The sequence below is a fragment of the Tupaia chinensis genome, unplaced genomic scaffold, assembly GCF_000334495.1.
Source record: "Tupaia chinensis unplaced genomic scaffold, TupChi_1.0 Scaffold000063_1, whole genome shotgun sequence".
Taxonomy (NCBI): Eukaryota; Metazoa; Chordata; class Mammalia; order Scandentia; family Tupaiidae; genus Tupaia; species Tupaia belangeri.
In genome coordinates, this window is record NW_006159521.1 from 8,010,165 (window position 1) to 8,029,788 (window position 19,624).

Consider the following 19,624-nt stretch of genomic DNA (forward strand, 5'->3'; position numbering starts at 1 on the left):
AACACCCACTGTATGTCATGTGCTATGTGCACATGGATGACTCTGAGGCCCAGCCTCTTTAACCTTCAAGGTACTCACAATCCTAGAAGGAAGGCGGAAGTATGAACAATCAGACAAAAAAAAAAAAAAAAAAAACCCAAAAAAACAAAAAACCAAAAAACACAAAAAACCATAATAAATACAGTGTGGTACATATAAAAAATAGGCAAGGAGATGCTAGAAGCCAGGAAGAAGTTGAGCCTAATTCTCACAAAACAGGATGCAGACGTTCGGCTTGGATAAAAGGGTGTAGCTTGCCAGATGGGCAAGAGAGTGAGCGAAACGGGACTTACAGAAGTAGCCTGGACTATGGGGGAAACAGTGGCAGGCGGGTGTGGGTAGGTGTGGGTAAGCGAATAGACTAAGGCGTGAATGTTTTAAGGAGGAGCTGGAATGTGAGGGCATCCTCAAAGGCCAGTGTGAGTGAAAGGCAGAGGCCTGGGGGAGCGTGCTGTTCTTTCCTTCTGCACACAGGGAGGTGACGGTCCTGCGTGGGGATAAGAACCTGGGCCCTGCACTGAGACTGCCTGCCTTCAAAGCCCACTCTGCTGCCAGTCAGCCCTGTGACCCTGGGCCAGTTACTTTGTTCTCTAAGCTTTGGTTGTTCCTCTGTAAGAGGGGGTGATGGTAATGTTTCCTGCGGTGGGGCTGTCGTGAGACTTGGCAGTTGAGCTCTTGGTGGGATAGAGACTATAGTCCCGGTAATTGTCGTTATTCCTGTCAATCTCCAAATGTGGTGTTTTTCCTTTGAAGCACTTCTGTGTCTTGCCTTGACCTTTCAACAGCAGACACCCCAAGCTCTGTGCCTGAGGGTTGTCTTCTCTGTCTCACATCTGAGTTTCTGCACATCTGTGAGCTGGCCTTCCTGCTTTCTTTCTTCCTCTGAAACCACACTGTGGGCCAATCCCAATCAGAGTCTCCTTAAATGTCACGTTCCAGTCACTCCTTTACTCAAGACACTTGACATTGTCTCTTGCGGAGAAGTACCAGTTTGGACTATTGTCCTCTTTGAGCTGAGGGAACTGAGGGCCAAAGAGGCTAAAGGACTAGCTCACGTTTCTAAGACATGTGGCTCGTGGTCCTGGGTTTTGGGGTCTCCTGAGTTCTGGTTCTGCCTCCTTCCCTTCTGACAGGCTGCCTTGTTTTCCCAACTCTTTATTCCTGTGCCCTTTTATCTCCCAACTCCAGAGTTCCTCCAAACTCTCCCTGCAGACACTGTGGCAGGGTAGGAAACAGAACTGTCAGTCATTTTGTGTTTGTAGCCCAGCCCTGTCTTCATGATAGCTGAGCGACCTTGCACAAACATGTGGCCCATTAAGGCCTGGGTTTCCCATCTTTGAGAGGGATTTATGCCAATAGCGCCCTTGCAGAGTGCGTAAGAGTGGGAAATGTGATTATAGCCTAAGTGAAGGGTTTGCTAGAGATGGGCTCTGGAGCACGGAAGCCTTTCTGTCTGGTTGGGTGTGTGGCTCCTGGTCCCAAGAGCCCGCCATGATTGTTTGCCCATGCTGCCTCCCTTGAGGCCCTTCTCTGTCCTTTTTACATGCCCACATGCCAAGTCACTGAGTCCTTTCTGACAGCTCAGTCCCAGCCCCTCCTTTCCCCAGGAGCTGTTCTCTAATTCCTGAATTCTTAAAACCGCAGTGCTTCACGCAGAGTTAGTACTCCAGGAAAAAGTCAAAACTTGATGTCAGAAGTGTTTTAAATGTCTTAAAAGACAGAGGCCTGGCTGTGGATGGGCTGAGAACTTGAGAGTTGAGAGACTTGGGGTATTTTGGGGTCAGCTTGAGGGGTGCTTGTTAGCAGCTGAAAGTACTTCCAGAGCACACCCCTGCAGGGCTGACCCCCAACATCCACCAGTGGACTTGCAAGCAGACAGGCTGGTACCCACACAGCTTTGTTTGCATGGGAGCCTTTGGGATGAATCAAGAGACTCCCTTCTTAGGAAAAAGGGAGACTGGCTCTGTTGAGTGTGAGTCAGCTGCACCCACCCTCTGACTATTGTTCTGATCACAGAGGAACCCAGGGGCCTAACCAGGGCCTGCCTGTTAGGGAGGAAGCCCTGCTGCGTGGCTGTGGAAGATAACTCTGCTCCTCCCCACAGGGCAAGTGGAGCCAGAATCTGTTGAGTGCAGGTGTCCTTGGGGAGGGGCGTGAATTCCTTCCTGAGACAGCTGCAGAAACAACCATATTAAGTGCAGAGTTCGCAGGGCTCATCTTCTACTTCAGTATGGGCCAAGCCCAATTTGGGAGAATGTTTATGTTTTCCCATAAATGTAAAAATCCACTGATGTGATTTGAGAAAATACTGAACGCTCATTTGCTGGTGGATTCTCCTCTTATTTATTTGTTCTGTTTTCAGGAGTGGGCAGGACTTCCTCTAGAAACTGCTGTTTTCCTGAAAACCTAGACCAACTCTGGGACTTTTAATGTATTTTTAGCTTTCATTTGATTTATGTATTTATTGTTAACTCTCTAAAAGAGACCCCAAAAGAAAAAAAAAAGTAATAAAACAATGAATGAAACCAGTTCTCTGACAGCTTTGAAAATGTTTTATTCAAACTTAACAAAGGACTAAAATACAACCTCACCAGTGAATCTTGCCCTCCCAGTGAGAACTATCCAAAGCAGAGTCTCTAGGACGGTATTATCTGTGTCACTTCTTGCTTGCAGGGAAAGGTCAAGGATCACATTAGGTTTGCACAGGACTTCCCAGCAGTCTTCTGTGCTAAGAGATTAGCCCCACCTACTGTCCACAAGGACATTGGATTTAAATGACTGGGAGCTGTTTTTGCCCCAGCAGAACTAGAATATACAGACCTCACCTAAACAATACGAAATGTGTCTACCATCTCTCCCTCTTAGAACATATTGTGCCCATAGCCAAGTGGAGACTTACAGCTTTTTCCATAGCCTATGATCGATTACCTTTTCCTCTTAACTATTCATTAGAAAAAAATAATAAAGCAATGAATTTTAATGCTATTGTTGATGGCAGTCTGTGGAGGTGATCTAAGGTATAACTTAGATGATCTCCTAAAGACTCCTCTCTCTCACCATTTACAAAGAATAATTCAAGATGAATTAAAGACCTTAAACATAAAACCTAAATTATAAAACTACTTGAGTAAAGCATAAAGGAAACATTTCAAGATATTGGAGTAGGGAATGATTTCTTAAACAAGACTCCAAAAGCATAGGCAACAACACCAAAAAATAAACAAATGAGATTATGTCAAGCCAAACAGCTTCTGCACAGCAAAGGAAACAATAAATAAGGAAACAACCTACAGAATGCAAACTACATTTCTGATAAAGAATCGAAAGCCAGAATATATAGGGAACGCAAACAGCTCACCTCAGATAGAAAAAAGGCAAATTAAAGCCACAGTGAGGTATTAAAACCAGTCAGAATGGCTATCATAAAATAAAGAATAGCAAGTGCTGAAAAGGTTGAGGAGAAAGGGGTACCTTCATTCATAGCTGGTGGGAATGTAAATTAGTGCAGCTAATGTGGAAAACTGTGGAGGTTACTCAAAAATCTAGAAATAGAACAACTGCCATTTGAAACAGTAATCCCACTCGTCTGTAAAAGGACAGAAAATCACTTTTCGGAAAGACATTTGCCCATTCATGTTTATTGCAGATTTATCCACGTTAGTTAAAGGAATCATCCTATGTGACCAACAACCAATGAATGGATTAAGAAAATGTGGCACATATATACAATGGAATACTACTCAGCAGTAAAGAAAAACAAATCTCTTGTCATTTGACACAAAATGGATAAATCTAGAAGATATACTGGTAAGTGAAATAAACCAGGCTATGAAAAACAAATCCTGAATGTTCCTGTTTAACCTAAACTGAAGTCGCCTCACTTTATAGCAAAAACAGAAGGACTTGATAGCATAAAAATGGAGGGGATGACTGTAGAGGTTGAATGGGGTGAGGGAGGGTTAGGAGAAAATTGACACAAGAATGAATTTATCCTTGATGTAATTATTATACACTGTACATATGCTTTAAAGACCCATAAAGATGTACAACATTTATATATAAACTGGAAATTACAAAAGAAAAAAATGGAGATAGTTGACAAGGAGCTGTTTCCAGAAAGTGCTCTAACCTCCTTTGTCCTATTCCATTGAGAAACTGCGATCAAAGACAAGGGGCAGCAGTAGTATAGAGACAGGCATGGGTGGTACTTGGAATGTAATTCCTGGGTCAGAACAGTGACTAGATGCTGCTGGGAATTGCCGAGAAACAGAAAGTTCTTTGATTTCTGAGCCTTTGTCGTGGGGAGAGGAAACACAGACTTATTTAGCTCTGGCAAAAGTCAGGTCTAGAATCTGAAAGTATCAAAAACAAATGGGTTAAAGCTGGGAAAGGCTGAAAGATGGGAACATCTCAAATAATGCTTATTCTTTGGACAGTGTCATCTTGAATGTTTTGATTTGGAGAAAAGAGCCAAAAATGAGGGCAATATCTTTGCTATTAACCATTGGGTTGTTGGAAAATCCATGACATTCTTTCCATGTTTTTCTTTAATTTCTTTCTTTCTTTCTTTCTTTTTCTTTTTTCTTTTTTTTTTTTTTTTTTTTTTTTTGGGGGGGTTTTTTCTTTTTTTTTTTTTTGTGGAGAGGTTTTTGCTATAGGGTGTGTGCACTTGCCTGTAAGACAGAGAGAGACAGAGCAATAGAAAGCGAGAAATCACCCCCCAGGGGGGATGGTCATGCCACAATCCCTTCTCCTCCATTCTCCTCTCAGGATCTTGGGTATGCACGCACACGCGCCCAGTGTGAGTTTAAGCCACAGGGTCGGAGACTTGAACTGCAATTGCCTACACGGGAGTCTGGCGATGTAGCCATTATGCCATCTACTTTTCATGTTTTTCTATGCAAAAACATGTCATGGCTTTTCCAACGACCCAATATAACAACAGTAAATGCACCAATCTAAAGACCAATCCCATTAAAAAAAAAATGCCTGGGTTTGTTCTTTAATTGCATAAGGTGGAGGGCGGTGGTGGAGAGGCTCAGTGATTGGTCTATCCATAGCACATGCTGACCTTGCTTGGGGGAAGTTCATTTCCCAACTTTAAAGGTCAGTTTGTGAACTTCACATTTAGTAAGCACTTCCTTATGACCTCATTAAAATTTTTATTCTTCTTCCACGAGGCACAGCACAGGATATATGGGCACGGTTTTTTCCTCTATAAATGTCCCTGTCTCTGTAGGAGTAAAAAACAGGTGCTTCTTTCTTTATTTTTAAAGCTCTGTAGTTACTGGGGACAGCAGGGACCTTTACTATTTAATTTTTGTTATTATCTAGTTCATAAAAAAGTGTTTTTTAATCTTCTAGCTACATATGTTTCTGATCAGGAAAAAGTATAAACTGTTATGTCTCCTGCACTCTAGGAGCATAGAATTTAAGACTAACGATATGGCACTGCACAGAAAGATGCTCAGAAAGTGCCCAGGAACAGCCTTAGTGGCAGGAAGGAGACATGGACCAGGATGGAGAGGACAGGGAATTGTGTGAATCACAGAGGCAGACAGATTTTACACACAGGATAGACATCCTCACCTTATAAGCCATTCGGCCATGTTTAGATGGAGGAAATGACCCAGCCAGTGCTTCTACCCCTTTTAATTACCAAGTGGGATTACCTGGTTGATTTTGGAGGAATAAAGATAGTAATAACCAAGGTAACAGAGGACAAAGTGATGTGGCCTTAGTTGTACATAAAAAGACTTTATAGAGAAGCCAGCCCCATAGTTCAGTGGCTAAGTGCTATGCATTGGGAACCAGATTCCACACAACTGACCAGGTTCAAATCCTGGCCCTGGTGGCTTGAGAAAGACTCCAGGCACCTGGGTGTGCAGGCCCAAATCCTGGTAGGATGCAGAAAAAGAATTGCAGCATGACTATACTCCACTGGTGGGAGATTTGTCACTCTGGAAAGCACAAGGGCCCTCTGACAACTAAAGAGAGAGAGAAAGAGGGAGAGAGAGAAAAAAAACGAAAGACTTGATAAAAATATAGCATTTGAAGGCCTCATCCAATAACGAATGGAGCGGCAGTGATCTGATCCACTGAGGAAGATATTACAGGTGTGTGGTGCACAGAGAGACAGAGAGGAAAAGAAATGATGCTGTAGCTCTGTCCTGGAGAAGCCAAATGGTGTGTAATAAATGAGGTGTCCTGTAGGCATTCATGCTTTCCATCTGTAAGTCTGAGAAAGGATTAGAAAATTCCACGTTGCTGAAACCTAGGGCAGCTCAGCCCACCTCACTGGGTGATGAAGCTCGGGCTCATCTGACCATACCCCGATGCTGAGAAAGGGGCTGCCAGACCCTCAGGGTTACTCCGCTGGAGATTAGCTTTCACTTAGCTCTGTCCTTGGATATGCCACTTGACCTTTTCAGTTCTACTTCTTTAATAGTAAGATAGATGAGTTGGATGAAATGCACTTTGAGATTCCTTTCAGTTTTCCAATTCTATGCATGGTGATGTTTACTTTGAAAAACTGCACTGGGAAAGTAGCAATGGTGACACCCTGGAAAGAGAGGCCCTCTTGCTTTTCCCGATTTGTTTTGCCTATGTGAATGTGAAGGGGAGAAAGTTTGCAAACTAGTCATAGGGGAGAAAAGAGAGAGTAGACATTTGAGACTGGGATGGGGGACTGATCCCCTGCAGAGACAGGGAACTTTGGCTGTGGGAGGAAGGAGGCCATTAGCAGTGGCTACCATTGAGTTCCTGCACTCCTCCCAGGTGGGAGTGATTACTCCCCGGTCTCACTACCCCTCTCTCGAACTTCCCTCCAGGGGCCTCTGGGCTACATCAGGCCAGCTGTGCCCTGTCCATGGCTGTGGCTTCAGGTTTGCCTCAGTGCTTTTTGCCCTTCATACGGGAAAAGCTTATTTTTCTTTCATGATTATTAAAGTAATACATACCACTTCACAACAATAGGAAGTGACAGAAAAATATTAAGAAAGATGAAAACAAAATCAGCTGTAATCCTATTACCCACAGCTATTTATATTTCAGTACATTTTCTTCTAATGTATATATTTTTTTCCTGAACATGAATGCACGTGTTTTGTAACCTTCTTTTCTTCATTTTTTGGCTCAACTCTAAGCACATTTGCATCTCATTAAATATACCTGGATGCACTTTGTCTTCCACTGCTGTTCTCCGCTAATCCCCTTCTCTTGGTATCTGACTGAGTCAGGGAATCCCATCCTCCACTCCTTTGCCCATGGCATTCTCCAGCCTCAAGTGCAGCCCCTCTCCATTCATTATTTAGTCCTCCCATTCTTCAAGGCTTTTTTCCTCCAGGAAGCCTTCCAGGACTTCCTTGCAGGGCTCTCCCAATTGTCCATCCATCCCTGACATCCTCCCCCTCCCTGAGCCCTGAACTGTGTTGGTCTGGACTGTTAGGGCTCATTTTATGCAGATGTCCCACAGGCAGTGGTGGGATGGTAAATACTAACAAATGGCTCTCTGGGGAAAAAAATCCATCCATATATGTACATACATACCTACATACATACACTTAATATCCATTTTATTGCTTCAAATGATGAATGTTAAATAATTAATATATAATAATAAAATATACAACACTTGTTATCATAAAGCTATATTGCTAATTGATTATTTTTTTAAGATTTATTTTTAACTTTTAATTTATTATTATTATTCTTCAATTTTGCCAAAGAGAGAGACAGACAGAGAGAAAGGGAGAGTGAGAAAGCAAGCCATCAGACTCGGGACTTGAACCGTAGTCAACCATGTGGGAGTCCAGCACCTCAAATACCATGCCACCTGCCGGCCCCACTAATTGATTCTTATAGAATGCTTTTGTTGACTTTTGATGAACTCTCCTCTCATCAGCCAACTTAGGGGCAAATGATGATCAAGTGCAATTTGCATGTGAATTTTGGCTGATCTATTCATTTACATCAATGAATAACACAAAAAAGATGTATATGGGGACTTCAACCATCCTACAATGACATAAGCTCCTTTGCTGAATCAGATCATTATTTTTTGAATACTGGAAGAATGTTTTCTCTATTTATAAATGGAACAACTACAGATACTTCCCTTTTTTGGGGGTGGGGAGAGGCTTTTTGCTACAAGGCATGTGTGCTCTCTGGAGAGACAGAGAGGGACAGAGAAAGAGAAAGTGAGAAATCACCCCCACCCCCTGCAGGGGGGAATGGCCATACCACAATCCCTTCTCTCTATTTCTCCTCTCAGAATTTTGGGCATGCATATGCACATGCCCAGAGTGACCTAGTTTCATGCTGCTGGGTCCATGATTTGAACTGCAGATGACCATGTACAAGCCCAGCTCCTTAACCACTATGCCACCTGCTGGTCCTCAACTACAGACACTTTAAAGTTTAATCTTCATTATTAACATTTTCTCCATGACTTTTTGAAGCCTAGACCCAGAACTGGCAATATATGACCTGACAAATCTGGCCCACCACTTGTTTCTGTAAGTAAAATTTACTGGAACACAACCATGTCCACTTGTTTTTCTATTTTCTGTAGGTGCTTTTGTGCTGTAGTGGCAAAGTTCAGTAGCTCCAGTGGGACCTACTAGCCTTCAAAGGGAAAAGTATTTACTGCCTGGCCCGCTATAGAACATTTACTGACTTTCACTCCACATAGCAACAAGACAACAAATTGAACCTGACTTTGTAATGTTTGCTGGTTTCCATGTATAAATACAATCATCAAGGCTCCTATTGAAACTACCAGTTTCTGTTTTGTTACCGAATGTGGAGTTGAGAAGAGATGCACCTTAGCGCCTGGTTATACAGTATTTCTACCATATGGCGTGATAGACGTAAATAACCGTAAGGACCAGAGATCATAGTAAAATGTGATAAAATAATTTAGGACCAGAAGAGTTTCAATGATTTATTAGTGATATTCTAAACATAATTCATTTCACTGTTAGGTTTATAATTTAATTCTTAAATAATGGCTGTGTTTAAAAATCAGCTTTCGAAATTCTTGAAAACTTCACAATTGGCTCTGTGAAGGGTGGAAGCTTTGATCTTCAGTGGGGAAAGTATGATCTTAGCCCATGTCGGGGGTACAACTCATTGGATCCCAGCCCTCGGGAATGCTCTTTACACAACAAGGCCATGGGATGGTCTTGAGCTCATCAGAAGTCTGGAATACGAAGAAAGAAGCCTCTTGTGTGTAGCAGAGGCCCAACTGCATCTGTTGATTAGCAAATTGTCATTGCTGTGGGTCACAATTGGAGCATAACCATGAACATCCACCCACCACATGTGAAACTGAGTCATTCTGGACAAAGCCATCCAGAAGGCACAGATGGTGCCCTGACCCCGTATGACCTGGGCTGGGTACTCGATGGAACAAGAACACAAGATTTAGCCAGACAGCCCTGTGAGCCAGAGTCCAGCTTTCTGCCTGGGAGGTACCAACTTATATCCCCATGGTTCCCCCACCACAGGAAGCCAAGGGGAGTAGCTGACTGCAGCCAGCTCAGGGTTCCCGGGGAGCATGTGATCTTGCTTGGGAAGACTATGGTCGGGACTCATGTGGTGTCTTCTGGGCATGATTGACTTGAACCAATTGGCATTTTCTCTAAAGAAATTTCATGTCCCTAACTCTCCCCTGTCAGCTGCTCAGTGGCCTTGGAAACAAGTTACTTCTCTGGCTAGTTGCTTCCTGCTGCCTAGAACTGGAAGACAAGTATGGCTGAGGTATCTGCATGAAACAGCAGGGAGAGGACAGGTGTTCAGGAGACACTGGGCTGGGTTCCCATCCCACCATTACCACTAGGCTGTGTGACCTGGGACTTGAGGCTTAACCTCTCTGAGAGTGTTTCCTTCTAGGTTAAATAACTTATGGGATCATCGTGAGGTTAATTAAGGCAATATTTGTGAAAACAAAAATATGTGTGAGAGAGTAGTAAACAGGACTGGCATTAGAACCTCTTCTGAAAATGCCAGGGACTAAGAAAACTGCATTCACTAAAGAGAGGTCCCAGCATTAGGGCCAGATTTCCCCAACTCCAGGGCTCAAAAAGAAGCAAACCCTGGGACCAGCAGTTAGTGTAATGGCTATGTCGCTGGACTCCCATGTAGTTGACCATGGTTCAAGTCCCAGACCCAGTGGTTTAAACTCATGCCGGGCATGAGTGTGTGCATGCCCAAGATCCCAAGAGGAGAATGGAGGAGAAGGGATTGTGGCGTGGCCATTCCCCTTGGGGGGTAATTTCTCGCTTTCTGTCTCTCTGTCTCTCTTTTTCTTTCTGGCGAGCACACATACCCTATAGCAAAAAACCTCTTAAAAAAAAAAAAAAGAGGCAAGCCCTATTATCCCCCCACCTTCCCCTATCCCATAGACAGACAGGGGGGAGAGGCGAGGACAGACCCCACCGAGAGAACGGACCTGTGTCCCTCTCATTGCTACTCTTCTCTCAAGGTCAAGTTGGGGGTCTGTCAGAGCCACTTATTGAGAACACAGGACAAGGGTGCACACAGGGGGCAGAAATTGTCATAGTGCTCTAGGGTGGGTGCTTGCTGGGATGGTCAAGGTCTTGCCCCTAGCTGGTGCTGAGGATTTGGGGAGAGTTTGACCTGAATCTATAGGAATTTGAGGCGCTATGTTTGAATGTGGGGGCTGTGCTTACTTCAGGTGACTGAAGGTAGGATGGTGGGCAGGGTGGAGGGGGAGGGATATTTTTTGGAGGGAGTGTGCCTGTGGGGAGATGGCATTCCCCCACTTCAGTTTCCCTGGGCCCTCCGAGGGCCGAGAAGACCCCCATGGTTGCTGAGGCTCTAAAAAGGAGGATTGTGTGGGAAGACAAGGGTTGTTGGAGAAGCCAAAGAGGTGGAAGTTGTCCTTGGTGACAAACAAGGTCATGCTGACAGGGCCTCAGAAAACCACTTTTAATGACAGAATTGACCAAAAGTTAAGAAATCTGCCCAAGAGGCTATTAAGAGATGGAGAAGTCTGACTTGGTAGTGCTAGGATGGGAAAAACAGAAAACTACTTCCGACTGCTCAGTAAACCTGGACCTTAAGGTTTAGTTTTTGGAATAGGTGGTCCTTTTTTTTTTTTTTTTTGGAGAGGTTTTTGCTATAGGGTGCATGCACTTGCCAGACAGACAGAGAGAGACAGAGAGACAGAAAGTGAGAAATCACCCCCCAGGGGTATGGCCACACTGCAATCCCTTCTCCTCCATTCTCTTCTCAGGATCTTGGGCCCACACGCACATGTGCCCAGTGTGAGTTTTAAGCCACGGGGTGCGGGATGCGAACTGCGGTTGACTACATGGGAGTCCAGCGACATAGCCATTACGCTAACTGCTGGTCCCCTGGAATAGGTGGTCCTTTTGAACTTGATGACTTGGATCAAATATGATGCTTCTTAATTTAGGATGGGATTATAGGAGCCCATCAGCCATTGAAAACATCTAAATTGAAATGGGCATTACGTAGACATGAAAGGATACAATAACACAAAATACAACTTCCGAAAAATGTGGGTAAACACAGTGCAGATAGTCCCCTAATTACAATAGCTTCACTTGATTATTTCTTAACTTTAAAGTATTGCAAAAATGAAATGCATTCAGTAGACATGTTACTTTTAAAAAATATTTATTAAATTAATTAATTATTCTTCAGTTTGACCAGAGAGAGACAGAGAAAGAGAAGGAGAATGAGAAGGCAAGCCAACAAGTTTAGGACTTGAACCACAGTCGACCATGCAAGAGTTTGGCACCTTGACCACCACACCACCTGCCGGCCCTAGAAATGGTACTTTAAGTACACATACACCACTTCCATTTTTCCCTTTCAGAATAGTATTCAATCAGTTGCATGAAATATTCAGCACTTTATTGAAAACTAGGCTTTGTGTTAGGTGGTTTTTGCCCAGCTGAAGGCTAATATAAGTGTTCTGAGCATGTTTAAGGTAGGGTAAACTGTACTGTGATGTTCGGTAGGTTAGACATACTAAATGCATTTTCAACGTAGTGACATTTTCAACTTACATGGGGTTATCCAGGATGTGATGCCATCATAAGTTGAAGAGCATCTATGGACTCTAGAGTGTGGGTTCCCCGAGCTCTCCCCAGCTTATGATTGCATGCTGATAGCTGCAGGTCATTGCCTGGCATTGTGAGGGAGTGTCCTACTGCAAATCGCTTGCCCAGGAAAGATTAAAACTCAACATCGGAAGTACAGTTTCTGCTAGATATGTATCACTTTTGCACCATTGTTCAGTTGAAGTCGAACCACTATATTGAGTCATTGGGAAAGTAACAATGCACTTTTTCATAGAAAAATTTAGAAAACTATGTCCTGACTTTCCCGATGACCTAATAAGTCAGGGACCATAAACATGTGTACAGAGCAGCAGCACTCAGAGTTTGGCAAGTACATCAGAGTCATAAGAGGGCTTGTTAAAATGCATACTTCTGGGCCTGCCACCCAGGTTTTAGGTATCAGGTCTCTGGGGTGGAGTTGAGAATTTGCTTGTCTAACTAACTTCCAGGGGAAGCTGATGCTGCTCATCTGGGGACCACTCCTGGGGACTGACGTGGAATAAGCATCACTGATGTGTGTGTTTAAGACACATAGTATTGAAAATAGGCCCCAGAATATCCTAAGAAGCCAATGAAAGGGCTGAGTTTTATTTATTTCACCCACCTGCTTCCTCTGGGAGGAACAAAGTTTGAGAGTTGAGGTGGTCCTTCTGTGTGTTATGGAGCTAATTAAAGACTCCTTTGCCCAATAAATGGCTGAGTCTGTAATATCATTCGGGGTTTCCCTGCTCATAAGGTCAGCTTGGCCCAGGTAGATTAGTAATGACAACATATTGACTTTTTTCTTGACAGAGTCTTGCTGTTGAGGTCCTCTGCCCTAGCCTCCCAGTTAGTAGGATCACAGGCACATGCCACTGCACTTGGGCTGTTCAGGTTGATCTGAGATCTGAACCCAGACCTCCCCTGTGGCCCCAACCTTGTGCCATGTTGCCCTAACGCTTGCAACATGGTGGGGCCTACAGTAGACATACCTTGGAGCAGGGGCCCAATGTGCATCGTCAGGACCATGTGAGTGGGACAGGGAATCATCGTCTGCACCTGTGGTTGCAGGAGCCTGTGTGCCTTCCCCTTGGCCTCATGCCTTGCAGCAGGTTCTCAGTGGTTGGCTGACTTCCTCCTCCAGGGGAGCCCCTGCCTTGGGGGGATCCTGCTTAGTCTAGTCTGGGTACAGCTGACACTGCCCAAGGGGTGGGCATGGTTCCAGACCAGACTGATCAGAGATCCCATCCTCTCACCCATAGTCGTCTATTCAAGGGTGAGCACTTGGCCAGAGTCCTTTCTGGAACATTTTCCAGAGGTATATGATAAGGCAAAGGCATAGTCTTTCTGGAAATTTGAAGACCAAGGAAAATGGAGACTCTGAGTACCATCATGGAGGGAATTAGAGAGAGATAATGAAGAGACACAATGGCTCTATTAATCATATAGCCAGATGTATCTGAAGCTTATATTTTATACATCCCTGTTATGTTAGTAAATAAATCCCCCTTTTGATTAAATTAATTTGAGTTGGATTTTTGTCCTTATGAACCAAAGTCCCAACTAATACAATTATTGTGTATTCTAAACTGTCTTTTTCATATCTCCAGATATGTTGACTTTCCTCCACCCTCTATGCACTACCTGTCACCCTGAGCTTGGGTCTCAGTAATAATTTCCCAACTTTGTGAGAGTCAGAGCCTCTAATTGTGCTAAGGAGGCCAATCTCCAATAACGGCACCCAAGCAACGACTTTGATGCAAGAGTTTGGAGCAGCCTGGCTTTAGCACACAATGACTCGTTTCAGCACATTTCCTGGAGGAGAAGGCAGCCCTGATACACTGAAATTGCAGCTTCATCATAACTTCCAATGTAAGGTCCCTGGTGCAAAGAAAATGTTGTCATCTGCCTCTGAAGACATTCTAGTGTTCAGTATGAAACTCTCAAAGTCTTTAGACTGTATCCTGGGCCCAGATTCACCTGTAGTCCCTGATTGCTGCAGGAAAATCTCTTATAGACCATTGGTGTGGACCTGTGTACCCCAGGCTCTGTTATCAACACCAGGAATTGCCTCACAACTGTCACCCAATAAAGTCATTGAAATATCCTAGCGGCAGCACCACGAGCTACTTAGCACTTTGATCTTCCTAGTACTCTCAGTCTAGCAGGCCACTGTTGGGTGGCTTCAGTGGTCCCAGATCCATTTAGCACTTGAGTACATTTCTAAATTAGATCCAGGTTTACAGCTTATTGATGGAATTTGACTTTTAACTGAAGAATTCTTAGAAAAATAGTTAAGTTGCATATCGAGCAGTAAAACAATAAAATTTACTTTCAAGGACTGTTTTTGTTTTCTCAGAGTGCCTCACACTGCCAGCAGCCTCTTTTCTCCCCTTCATGGCCTCTAATACTTTCTACTATTCTAAAATGGTCCTTCAGGAAGGACCAGAACTAACACTGGCATTAGCATCATCTGAGACCTTGTTAAAATGGGCTGGCCCTGTAGCCTAGTGGTTAAGGGAGCTGGATCCCATATGGGCAACTGTAGTTTGAATCCCACTTTGGAAGGCTTGATAAAACACACTGAGTGAGTGTGTGTGCATGCATGTCCCCAAATCCTAACAGAATAGGAAAGTAGAGAAGAGACTGTGGTGTGACCATGCCCCTTTAGGGGGTGTTTTTCCCCTCTATCTCTTTCTCTTTGTTTATCTTTCTCTGGTGAGGGCATGTGCCCTCTTATAATTAAAAAAAAAAAAAAAGAAAAAAGAAAAAAAGAAGTGCACATTCCTGGACCCTGCCCTGGACCCACTGACTCAGAAACTCTGGAGTGGGGCTCAGCATTTTTTTTTTTTTTTTGCTATGGGATGCGTGCACTTGCCAGAAAGACCAAAGCAGACACTCTCCCCCCCCCCGCCCCAGGAGGGAATGGCCACACCACAATACCTTCTTCTCCATTCTCCTTTCAGAATCTTGGACACACATGCACATGCACCCAGAGTGAGTTTAAGCCACCAGGCCCGGGACTCGAACTACAGACGACTACATGGGAGTCCAGCGACATAGCCATTACGTTAATGGCTGGTCCCCAGCATTTGTGTTTTAACAAGTTTTTCAGGGGAATCCAATGAACACTCCGTGTGATAACCATAACGATTCAGCTCCCTCCTCAGTTTCTATGTATGACCCACTCAGCAACACAAAAAACAAGAAGTGTTCAGGAGGAGACCACCTTTTACCCCTCAAACCAGTTCATGGTGAGTCTCAATTTTGGCCCTAGATCATGTATCTGTGACTTTAGCCCATGAGACAGGGGCACCTTCGCTGCTAAGGTTCTAAGGGTCTCTCCCTACTGTAACGCTGGTGTGCCTGAACCTTGTTCCAGAGCCTCCGAGAATGCTGGTATTATCAGAGGAGTAGGGGCTTACATCATCAGACCAAACTGAATGAAGTGGAATAAAAAAATCCCCAAATAAAACAAAACAAAACAAAACACACGCACTTTAAAGCCCATTCCTCCTAGCATAGATGATAAAGTCACATTCATCTTTCAAAGTAAATAGCAGTCAGTGCCAAGGAGCAGAAGACTTTCAAATAATGGCCAACATGCACTGATATTGACAGTGACCCATAAATCTCAATTGCTTTGGGAGAGAATGCTGGGTGGCATTTTAATTCTAAGCCATGGAATGAGAAGGAGAGTGATTTCCCTCAGCTGTGAATCTTAGTGGAGCATCCCTGAAAATGCAACACAATGAACATGGAGTTAAGCACTAACTGATGGCCTCCAACACGCTTCGTATCACTCCATTACCCAGATGAGGAGTGCGGCCGCTGAAACATGGAGCAGCTGAGCCTGGGGTGCGTGTGGATGGCTTTTGAGCAGCCATCTAGGAAGGACAAGGGCCCCAGGGATCCTTCCAGCATGACTCATTGCTCTCTCCACCCCAGGCTCCCCCTCTGTTGGAGCTCCTCTGCCCCAAGCACTCGTGAGTTTTCCAAGCCCTTTTAAGAGATCTCTTCTGCTTCTTTCCTCAGTAGGAAAGGCCGGTCCTCAGCCTAGCCTTCTGTCCTTCAGGGGAGATGAGAGGCCTTTCTTCCATTCATCCACTTGTGTCTGAGAGTGCTGATAGTACTGGTTCCTGCTGTTCTGCCACTAGAAAAGCATTTTAGTTACCATTTATTTGGTTCTTGCCAGACACTCTGCTAAGTGTTTTTGTATACATGATATTATCTCGTTTAATCATGAACTTTGTGACTTGGATGGTTTATTTGACCTCTGGAAGCCTGTTCATTCATTTTAACAGTGGGGACCATAATAGCACTGACCTAATAGGACTGTTGAGAGATTTAATGGACTATTCCAGGGGAAACACTCACCTAGGAATACTGTGTGCTGAAGCTGTCCACCGAGGCCTGCTTGCCTGCCCTGCCCATGCTAAGGCAGGCACTCTTCTCTATATTCCTGGGGCCTGACACCAGGCCATTCTGAGTGATGCCTGTTGTTTATTTTAGGTCTCCTCCCCAGGGAGGGATTGCATGCATTAGCCTTTGTCTTCCCAGCTGGGTGAACCCAGGGTCTGATGCACAGAGTATTATGGATAAAAGTGCGTGAAGTTAGAAAGGAGAGGAGGAAGGTGGCAGAATGAGTCTCAGAATGCTCTGGTCCTGAGTTAAGAAGGTAGAGCTGGTGGAGCTCTGAATGGGGACCTAGCAGACGTTGTCATCCTGGCCCAACAGGAAAAGTGGAAGAGGGCTTAGAAATCTGAGGAAAGGACTTGTAGTATTCCTAGCTCCTAAATCTAGATGAGGAGTGTGATTAACCCAAAGACATACACCCATTTGGTGACATGTTTCGGCCCTAAGTTATGACTAAAGTTTGTTAGTGTGGGCCATGTTCGATCCAATATTAGGAACATGTTGCAAATGGCTTGAATCGTATCAGCAAAATCACCATCTGAAATAGGCCCAAGACCCTAGGGAAGGCAGCCTTGGGCATCCTTCCAGGTCCTGATTTCCCATGCAGGCAATTATTTAGAGTCTCCTGCCTGCTACCCACCCCCATCCTCTCTCCAGGGCTGCTTCTGGATCTGGTCCAAGGGCTAGGTTTGAACTACTTTCTCCAGTAGGTTGGTGGATTCAGCCAGAAGAGCATCAGGATTGAGAGTTAGAGAGGTGTGTGTGGGTGAGGAGGGGTGATATAGACCTGGGAGTCAGGCAGACCTCCATTCAAACCTTGCAGCATCCTTTTGCTAGCTGGGATACAATTAGGGTGTATCAGTCTTAGTTTCTTGATGCAAAGCAAGAATAACAATGTACATTTAATAAATCACACATTGTTGTAATAATTATGCTGGACATAGCAATAAGACATGTCTAGCTGGATTTGAGTCAAAGGACTGTATACTGGTCAACCTTGAACTTCTTCCCAATTCCTTGTTTCTCCAACATTGGCACATGCCTTATGTCTAGTACCAGGTGCTAATTACTAGTTTTTGGTAAATGAAGATCTATGTATTATCCTTTAAATTTTTACTTCTTAAAGTGTGGTTTGGGGAACCTGTGACATTGGCGTCATCAGGACCGTCATTAGAAATGCAGGATCTTGGCGCCTATCCCAGATATACTGAAAAAGAACATTCATTTTATCAAACTCCCCAGGTGATGCATATGCACATTAAAGTTTGAGAGGCTCTGCTTTACAAAGCATCATCGGAAGCCAGGGGAAGCTTCAAACTCCCATTAAGGCAGTGAGTGTTTGTGGGGAAATTACATGCAAGAAACCAGCGCAAACGTGATATATATCCCCTCTTCCATGTTCACAGATCTGGAAGTGGTTTCTTGCTTCCTGGCGACCCAAAAGACTTAGGATCACTTCTGTAAGATTGTAAGATCCATGATGGGAACAGAGCCAGATTCTCACGTGCCTGTGTGTGTGCGTGTGCATGTGTGTGTGTGTGTGTGTGTGTGTGTGTGTGTCTGTGTGTCTGTGTGTTTTCCAGAAGAGACTCACGGTTTGGAGAAAAGCACTTCTCTTTTTCAGGTGATAGCCTTATCACACAGATACTCATCAAGAGTTCAAGTGATTTCAGAGTCCTACTTTCTACATGGGAAGGAAAGGAAGGACCTGAGCTGAGTCTCCCATCCCTCTGGGATGTTTTCTATGATTCCAACAGGAGCATGGAATTTGCCAGATGGAATTACTGAAAACTCACTCATTAAAAAAAAAAATTTGTGGTTCAGCCCTTTGATAAGAATTCAAACACAGAGTTAGTCATTTGTCCCATACTTACGCCATGCTTGGTCTGTGCTAGACCTGAGGACACAGTAGTGACTGAGACTGAGCCCTGCCCTTAAGACGCCCATGGTCTGGGGGTGAGAGACAGGCACAGGCAGATCATTACAGAGCAATGCAGCAAGTACCATGGGGGAAAAATCTATAAGGGCCATGAGACAGATGTGAATGAGTGTTGGCACAAACTGTCCTATCCCACCAAAAGAAAACAAAAACAAAAACAAAACTAAGATGAGACTCCCATAACCTGAAAAACACTGGGAAGAGAATAAATGGACCAAACAAGAGGCAGCAGGAGTTAAATGGATACTGGCTTGAAAAATGCCAGGAACAAGATTCTGGGGACAATGGGGGAAATTTGAGTATGGACTAGATATTGAATAAAATAAAATCATTTTAAATTTTCTTCGGGGTGGCAATAGTACTGTGACTATGAAGAAGAATGTCCTTATTAAGAGATGGATGCCGAAGTGCTGATATTTAGAACTGAGGTATTGTGATGTCCCCAACTTTCAAATGGGACACGTGTGTGTATGCGCGCGTGTCATGCCTGCGTGTGTCTTTTCCTCCCTTTCTCTTCCTGTCCCTCTCCTCTCAAGTGACTCTATAATTTATACACGCATGTCAATGTGCACATATTTACAAAGAAGCAAAACAAATACACCAAAATGCTATCAATTTTGAATCTATCTGGATAGACTATCCTTTAAACTTCCTTCTATACCTCAACACTTTTATAATAAAAAGCAGGGAAAACATGGTGACTAAGAATCAGGTAAGGATTGCAATGGTAGCATACTTAGTAAAGAAATGCCTACAAATGTTTGTTTTAAGACCAGCAATGAGTAGTTGCAAAGTGCCTCCAGGTATGTGACCTCATCTCTTTCTCAGAAGTGGTGGTGGTGGGGGTAGGGGTGGTGGTGGTGGGGTTTGTCTTTAACAAACACCTCATCACTAATGACTCATGGAGGTCTGGAGACCTTGAGTGATTTGCCCAAGGCCACTTGCTGGGAAGTGATATAGTCTTTGGACTCCGCATCTGCTTGTCTTTCCCACCCAGCATCTCCCTTGGGAGCCCATGATTTATTTCCACCTGTACCAGGAACCCATAACCCAGACCTCACACATGTGTCTTCCTGTCCCTGCATCAGCAGGCATCCCACCCTTTCTTTGGGGTTTGGCAGGCAGTGAAGGGAAG

The 19,624-nt window shown here is 44.2% G+C and overlaps 1 long non-coding RNA gene across 8 annotated transcripts in view; it reads left to right on the forward strand.

Annotated features, from left to right (window-relative positions):
• Nucleotides 1–19,624, forward strand: part of LOC102468377 (uncharacterized) — a 28,269-nt gene that overhangs the window by 5,423 nt on the left and 3,222 nt on the right. For 5 of the 8 annotated variants that reach the window (XR_003546837.1, XR_003546847.1, XR_003546846.1 and 2 more), the window contains 3 exons: nt 3,686–3,846; nt 8,499–8,555; nt 13,745–14,762. This is a non-coding gene — a long non-coding RNA (uncharacterized LOC102468377). Of the gene's footprint in view, nt 1–3,685; nt 3,847–8,498; nt 8,556–8,611; nt 9,290–13,744; nt 14,763–19,624 lie in introns of those variants that run through there. The other 3 variants (XR_003546842.1, XR_003546845.1, XR_003546839.1) reach the window with 3 other exon arrangements.